The 8,539-nt window shown below is 58.0% G+C and overlaps 1 pseudogene; it reads right to left on the bottom strand.

Annotated features, from left to right (window-relative positions):
- Positions 1 to 2,923: 2,923 nt before the first annotated feature.
- Positions 2,924 to 5,353, bottom strand: LOC148052637 (Ig heavy chain V region C3 pseudogene; annotated as a pseudogene).
- Between the last annotated feature and the right edge of the window lie 3,186 nt (positions 5,354 to 8,539).

The raw sequence follows: 8,539 nt of genomic DNA on the forward strand, positions 1-8,539 counted from the left end.
CTCTGTCAGTCGGGTTTTGGCCCACTCTGCTGCTGAGCTGCTCCAGGGTGAGCCTAGCACCACAGTAATACACTGCTTCATCCCCTTGCTTTGCTGCCTGCATCTGCAGCATGAATCTGTTCTGGGAGCTCTCTGCTGATCCCTTAAAGCGATCCTGGAAACCTTCTCCATAGGAATCACCCTCCCCGTAAATCCAGTCCAGAGAGCCACGTGGCCCCTGCCGGTACCAGAACATACAGTAGCTGCTCATGCTGGCTGCATGCATGCTGCACTGGAAGGTGACTTCATCTCCCTCTCGCACGGCCAGTTCCCTGACATGTTGCTCCAAGGCCACCTGGCCAGTGACTGCTGCAGAGAGCAAGACCAAGCTGTGATCACTCCAAGAATCAGCAATGCTCAAGACAACGCAGGTGGAGGCATTGTTGTGGCATCGGACTACTGGGAGGACTAAATCCTTCTCTTTGAATCCAGCTGACAAAGATGGGCAGAAAAATAGAGATGGTACCAGGAATCAGGGCTCACAAGGAGGGAGACACCACATTCCCCTCCCTCCTTTTCCCTGTCAGACAAGGAACTTTTTCTGATTTTCCCATTCAAAGCAGGAAGGTTTTGCACCATGGCGGACAAATCCCTTTGACTCTCCTGTCCCTGAAACTGCTCTGAATGAGCACAGGACCACTCACAGGCAAGTGGGGCTTGGGCCCTATGCTGCCATCCTCAACCTGGTCTTTGCAAGATGGCTTGCAGTGCCCCAGGAGCAGAGTGCCACTTCAATGGCAAAGCATTAGGACCCAGGAGGTGGGAGTAGCAGGTAGGTGCCCTGCCTGTCCCCACACCACAGACGAGGCAGGCTGGACAGAGCTGTCTAACTCACAGCTAGAAGAGGAGGAGGGCTGTTCCCACTGTGCTCTGCAGGGATGGGTGAGGACGACGAGCCAGAGGCAGCTCAGGCTGCAAGCAGCCAGCACAGCTCCACAGAGCTGTGCAGAGCACAGGGCCATGCACGCTTCCTGAGCATCACCCCTTCCTTGCACTTACCTGCGATGGGCAATAACCCCACGCACAGGGCAGTCCACATGCCCAGGTGCGCTCTGGCTCGCCTCTCGCCACCTTCACTCTGCCTGCAGAACAGCTCTGCCCACATCTCCCCTGGCTGGGCCTCTGTCACTGCAGGCAGTCCTCGTCCCTCCTAGGCACTCCCTCAGTCTATGACAACAGTGAGAGTGAGAGGCGGGGGCTGGAGGAGCAGAAGTTGAACCTGTTGGTGCACTCCTGGGTGCCTCCCACCCTGCAGAGTGCAATAACAGAGCTCTCAATTGACAGGAAAGCCTCTATTGGGCAAATGGTGATGTGTGGCTCTAGAGCCACCTACAACCTTCCTCTGAGGGAGGACAGCAGGGTGCTGCTGGGACTGTGGACCTGGCCCTGGGGGTGGCAGGTTGTCCTCCCAGTGGGCCCCTCTCCCTTGGTGCTCCTGAGATGCTGCTCCTGGATGGGTCTCCCCTGAGCCCCGCTCCGCTTGGAATGGACACTCCACTGGAGATGTGCTCCCCACCCTGCTCCCTCCACTCCCGCCCACCACCCTACTCCTCCATTTCCTCCCTCGCGTTGACACTTCTCCACCTGCTTCTTCCTTGGCAAGAGCCTCCCACACCCCCAAGCAGAAAAGGCCCTACAGGGCTCTGGGCACGTGAGATCTGGCTTGTCCTTGGTGCTCAAGCTCTGGGGTAGATGTGCAGGCTCAAGCCTCCCAACTTATCTACCAAAACTCATGTGCACAGGACTCAGCAGGGACCAGGCTGTTGGGGCTGCTCAGCAGCGCAGGGACACTCCTTTCTCTGTGCTCATCCTACTCAGCAGGAACCCAGAGCTCCCCCTAGGGCCTTTGCAGCCAAAGGATGAGACACCTACTGAGCCCTGACACAGTGTCACCATCTTGACCGGGACCACCAGTTTGGGGAACAGTGCCCACTCCACACTGGCCCTCCAAAGACTGTCTGAATCCTTCCCCTCCCCTCGCTTTTCCTGGGTGCTCCCCCTTGGGGAGGGGATCCAGGACAGGCGTGGGAAGGGGAGTTGCAGAGGGTAGAGGAGCCCACTGAAACTGGAGGCTTGAGGATGGGAAAAGCAGCAGGGGGATGCAGGGCTGGGGTGGCCTAAGGTGCACGGGGACACTTGCAGCTGGCCCAGCATGGTAGGACATGCCGGGTTCCCTATGGCTCCAAGCCCATGGAGGCCTGGAGTTGTGGCCCCGGCCACCCTCCACATCCTTCTTGTTGGGATTCCCCTACAACATTCCAAGCTGGATCTCATTGTACACACATGAGCATATATGCACATGCAGCCAACACTAACAACACAACAAAGAGACTGTTCATCATGTCCAGGGGAAAAGGCACTCTGCAGCTCAACTCCTTCTGTGGCACTGCTCTGGGACTCCCTCAACAACATCAGGTTTCAAAACTCAATTCAGCTCTGGGTTTCCATGTTCACATTTGAGTTCTTCAGTGCTCACTCTGCTTCTTCAAAAAAAAACCTCTTTACCTCTCCCTTTCTGCCCGTGGGAGAGACTGAGAAGGAAGGAAGGAAGTTAACAACATGTTCATGGTTTGGTGTGTGCTGGTGGGACACTCTGCTGCTGCTGCTGCTGCTGCTCCACCTCTGTGCCTGATTCTGGGAAAAGCCAGACCAGTCTAGTCTTGAGAAGCCTTCTTGCGGCCAACCACCAATGACCTGGCTGGATTTAACCCACCTCCTTCCACTTCTGCCCTGGCCCTGCCGGTGTTTCAAGCACGGTGATCTTTTCCAGCTCTCTGGTGCTGCAGAAATAGGTGGCCCTGTCTGCAGCTGTGGGCGAGAGCACCTCCGGCAACAGCTGGTTCCTGGAGGGGTCTGCAGAGCTGGTGACTCGCGTCTGCAAGGATCAAGCAATGTGCTGGAGTCCCGGGAAAGGATACTGCAACGCTATCTGCTGCAGCTCTCTGCCAGGAGCCTGCCGGATCCAGTCCCAAGCGTAGCTGCTGTCGCTGATGGGGACACCAGAGATGTGGCAGGTAAGCGTGAGAGACTCTGAGACCTTCCCGACCGTGGGGCCTGAGGCCTCTGTCTGCACCTCAGAAAGGGCACCTGCGACCCCAGGAGACAAGGATGAACCAGCAACAAGAGATCGATCAATTGCTTCACCTACTCCACCACTTCCCTGGGCTTCTGCTTGTCACCCCCAAGATCCAGCAGCTGCAAACACACAAGATCACAAGCTCTTGCTCCCATTGTAACGTCAGATCTGGGAGAGAAACGCAGACTTCCTACTACCTGAAGAGAAGGGGCACATAAAGGCGGGGCCAGGCTCTTCCCAGTCGTTCCCAAGTGACAGCACAATCGGCCATGGGCACAAACTAAAACACAGCACAGTCCCTCTCAACATCAGGAAACACTTCTGCACTGTCAGGGTGACTCAACACTGGCACAGGTTGTCCAGAGAGGCTGTGGAGTCTCTCTGCTTGGAGGTATTCCAAAGCTGCCTGGGCATGGTACTGATCAACCAGCTGTAGGGGGCCCTGCTTGAGCAGGGGCGTTGCACCAGATGACCTCGGGAGGTTCCTTCAACCCTAAACCATTCTGTGAAAACAGGGTTGCAAGAGCCTTTGGGCACAGAGATGGGCTCTTCCAGCCAGCTCGGCAGCAGACCCATTGCTGGCATAAGATGAGCCCAGCAGTGAAGATGGCATTGCCTATGGGACAACGTATCTAAGAGTGGTCCAAAGAGGGTGCAGCAGTCTGAGAAGTGAGGAAAGAAAGTGTGAGAAACGATCCTGCAAACACCAAGTCAGTGAAGGAGTGGGAGACCCTCCAGGTGCCAGAGCAGAGATTGGCCTGCAGCCCGCGGAAGAGACCCCCGTGGAACAGGGATTTCCCTGCAGCCTGTGCAAGATCCCATGCCAGAGCATGTGAATATGCCCTGACTGGAACTGGGGCCTGTGGAGAGCCCAGGCTGGAGCAGGTTTACTCTGAAGGACTACGGCCCTTGGGAAGGAGCCACCCTGGAGCCATTGGTGAAGCACTGCAGACCATGGGAGGGAGGAAGGAGCAGCAGAGATGACGTGTTGTGGACTGACCCCACACCCCATTCCCCCCACGCACTTTGGGGACAGGAGGGAGAGAAGTCAGGAATGAAGGACTGAAGTTGAGCCTGGGAAGCGGCGGGGATTCAGGGGGGGCAAGGTGTTTTAAGGAGGCGTTTTGCTGTGACTCACAATTCTGCTCTAATTTAATTGGCAATAAAATAGCATTCCCAGAGTGTGCAGCGAAGGCCAGGAACACCTGCGGTGCACAGTGGTGCCACCTGACTCCTTGGGAACAGCCCTGAGACCTGCCCCCTCCTCACCCCTGCCAACATTCACCTTCCCCACATCTAATGCAACCTGAGCTGGGCCCCAGCACCTTTCTGTTCAAGCTCAGCTGGATTTCCTGTCTCCGTGCGAACGGCACAGAAGTAGCGGGCAGAGTCCCGCGGGTGCAGGGCACGCAGGGACAGAGACGACTCAGACTGCGAATTGTCCCGGGACACCATGGCTCGACCCTCCACTGCTGCCCCGTACTCCTTGGTACCACCAGCGGAGCTGATGTAGGACACCCACTCCAGTGTGCCACCGGGTGCCTGACGGTACCACAGAACTGCATAATTCTGGAAGGTGAAGCCGGACCCGCGGCAGGAGAGGAGCACGGAGTCCCCGGGCGCTCGCAGCCCTCCGCCGGCCTCCACCAGCCTCAGCTGCGCCCACACCCCTGCGGACGGAGAGCGCTCGCAGCCGGGCAGGGCGCGCCCACGGCCCGACGACCTTCACCCGACGCCCCGACGCCCCCCGCCCCGGCACAGCCCCAGCCGCCACCCCCCTCTCTCCCGCCAAAGCCCCGCGCCCGGGGCAATGCCCCGCCTGCCCCCCTCGGGGCTCAGCCGCGCCTGCTCCCGACACTGCGGCCCGACCCGCTGCCCGACAGCCTCCCCCTGCCCCTGCCCCTGCCTCTCCCCCTCCCTCTCCCGCCCACGCCACCCGCTCCCCGCTCCCCCGCTAACGAAGGCGAGCGCCAGGCGACAGCGCGCCCGCCGCGGCAGCAGCCGCAGCCCCGCGGCCCCGGCACGGGCACGGCCGCCCGCGGGCAGCCCCAGCCCCGGGCCCAGCCCCGGCCTCGCTCCCCTCCCCGCCCGCCTCTCACCTGCCGGCCCCGCGGCCAAGGACAAGGCCAGGAGCCACGGCCCCAGCCCGGGCGCCATCACGCCCTGCCGCGCCGGGGACGGACGGCGCCCAAGGGCCCGGGCCCAGCCGCACAGCAGCCCAGCGGACCCGCGCTCCGCACCCATCCTCATCCTGCGCCTGTCCCTGCCCCTGCCCCTGCTCCTGCTCCTGCCCGCCCCGCCGCCTCGGCCCCTCGCCGGGGCAGCGCCGACGCCTCTGCCCGCCCCCAACCCACCCGGCCCGGCCCCCCGGGGCCGCGGCCCCTCCGCGCCAGGAGAAGGGCGGGCGCGGAGAGGGACGCGGGCCAGGGCCGTGGGCAGAGCAGGAGCGCCCCGCCCCGCCCCCCCAAGGCTCCTGGCCCCTGGCTCCCAGCGCGGCTCCCACGCTCTCCCGCCTTCTCGCCCAGCCCCAGCCCCAGCGCCAGCGCCGGTGCCGGGCTGTCGGCCCGCAGCGGCCCCTCGCAGGACCCTCCCCGTGCCCCGCACCCCCAGCCCGCCCTGGCCTCACTCCCGTCCCCTGCCCGCGCCGACCAAGACACGCGGAGCCCTGGGCTGCCCCCCACAGGGACCTCCACAGCCTGCAGACATGGGCTGACAGGAACGGCCTGCACTTCAAGGAGGGCAACAGCAAAGTCCGGCACCTGGGGAGCAACACCCCCATGCACCAGGGCAGGCTGGGGGCCACCCAGCTGGAAATCGCATTCTCACAAAAGCACCCAAGGGTTCTGGTGGACCACAGCTTGACCAGGAATGTGCCCTTGTGGCAGAGAAGGTCCATGGTATCCTGGGCTGCATTAGACAAAGTATTGCCAGCAGGTCAGGGAGGTGATCCTTCCCCTCTGCTCACCACTGCTGAGGTCACACCTGCAGTACTGGCTCCACTTCTCTGCTCGCCAGTACAGGAGAGACTTGGGCATAGAGGAGAGAGGCCAGTGAGGGCCAAGAAGGTGACAATGGGACTGGAGCTCCTCTTACTTGAGGAACAAATGGAACAAATCATCTTGAGTGCCATTATGCAGCACGTGCAGGACAACCAGGGGATCAGGCTCAGCCAGCATGGGTTTATGAAAGGGAGATCCTGTTTCAGTAACCTGGTCTCCTTCTATGACAAAGTGACCCGCTTAGTGGATGAGGGGAAGGCTGTGGATGTTGTCTACTTGGGCTTTAGCAAGGCCTTGGACACTGTCTCCCACAGCATTCTCCTGGAGAAGCTGGCTGCACATGGCTTGGATGGATGCACTCTACGCTGGATTAAAAACTGGCTGGACGGCCGAGCCCAGAGAGTGGTGGTGAATGGAGTCAAATCCAGGTGGCGAGCGGTCACGAGTGGTGTTCCCCAGGGCTCAGTTTTGGGGCCGGTCCTGTTCAATATCTTCATTGATGATCTGGATGAGGGGATTGAGTGCACCCTCAGTAAGTTTGCAGATGACACTAAGTTGGATGGAAGTGTCGACCTGCTGCAAGGTAGGAAGGCCCTACAGAGGGACCTGGCCAGGCTGGATCAATGGGCCAGGGCCACCTGTATGAGATTCAACAAGGCTCAGTGCCAGGTCCTGCACTTGGGTCACAACAACCCCAGGCAACGCTACAGGCTTGAGTTGCTTGAGAACTCCCTGGCAGAAAAGGACCTGGGGGTGTTGGTTGACAGTGCCTGAACATGAGCTAGCGGTGTGCTCAGGTGGCCAAGAGGGCCAATGGCATCCTGGCTTGTATCAGGAATACAAGCAGGACCAGGGATGTGATAGTGTCCCTGTACTTGGCACTGGTGAGGCTGTACCTCAAGTACTGTTTTGGGCCCCTGACTCCAAGAAGGACATCGAGGTGCTGGATCATGTCCAAAGAAGGGCAACAAAGCTGGTGAAGGGTCTAGAACACATGTCTTACGAGGAGCAGCTGAGGGAGCTGGGGTTGTTTAGTTTGGAGAAGAGGATGCTGAGGGGAGACATTATTGCCCTCTACAGCTACCTGAAAGGAGGTTGTAGCAAGGTAGGGGTCAGTCTCTTCTCCCAAGTAACAAGGGATAGGACAAAAGGAAACAGCCTCAAGCTGCGCCAGGGGAAGTTTAGGTTGGATATTAGGAAAAACTTCTTCACCAAAAGGGTGGTCAGGCATTGGAACAGGCTGCCCAGGGAAGTGGTTGAGTCTCCATCCCTGGAGGTATTTAAAAGATGGGTAAATGTGGTGCTTGAGGACATGGTTTAGTAGTGGACTTGGCAGTGCTAGGTTAATGGTTGGACTCGATGATCTCAGAGGTCCTTTCCAACCTTTCTGATTCTATGATTCTATGATTTTACGATTCTGAAATGACTTCTGTGGTGGCTATACGCCATATCAATGGTATTACAGTAAGAATCACCCAGATTAATGAAGAAGGAGGTTTGATGAAACTGAGCAAAGTGCAGCAATGGTAGAACTGGACAAGTGCAGCGATAATGGAATCAGAACTGGCTTCAGCATGCAACAGCCCAACACCACACACCATCTCTCCTGCCCTGAAGGACTGTTATGACGGGTGGAGCCCAAAGTCATGGACTGAATGAACTCAAATGGATGTTTTAGAGGGATGGCCCATACACTAAGGGAATGCTATCTGTGTGTATATATGAAAAGACAGGAAAAGTGGTGGTGATTAATTGGAATATATTGGAAAGTGTTGGACCTGGGCATGACGCAGATGGTATAGAACAAGGGCTGGATACTGTCCTGGTTTCAGCTGGGGTAGAGTTAGTTTTCTTCCTAGTCGCTGGTATAGTGCTGTGTTTTGGATTTAGTATGAGAATAACATTGATAACACTCTGATGATTTAGTTGTTGCTAAGCTCATCACCATGTACCAGTACTTAATGGGTAGTTACGGAGAAGATGGAGACTCCCTTTTTTCCGAGGAGGCACATGATGAGGACAAGGGGTAATGGGTACAAGTTACTCCCAGGGAGATTCTGATTGGACATGAGGGGAAAATTTTTCACAATGAGAACAGTCAGCCATTGGAATAATCTCCCCAGGGGAGTGGTTGACTCCGCTACACTGAACACGTTTAAGACTCAGCTGGACTGGGTGCTGGGCCATCTCGTCTAGACTGGGCTCTTGCCTAGAAAGGCTGGACCAGATGATCCTTGAGGTCCCTTCCAACCTGGGATTCTATGATTCTATGATTCTAGTGCTTACACTGCTCAAGGCCTTTTCAGCTTCCCATGCTCTGCCAGGGGCACAAGAAGCTGGGAGGGAGCACAGGCAGGACAGCTGACCCAGACTGGCCAATGGGCTGTCCCATACCATATGACGTCATGCTCAGTATATAAGCTGG

The sequence above is a fragment of the Nipponia nippon genome, unplaced genomic scaffold (assembly GCF_047370975.1).
Source record: "Nipponia nippon isolate SJK-2023a ecotype South Korea unplaced genomic scaffold, ASM4737097v1 scaffold_45, whole genome shotgun sequence".
Taxonomy (NCBI): Eukaryota; Metazoa; Chordata; class Aves; order Pelecaniformes; family Threskiornithidae; genus Nipponia; species Nipponia nippon.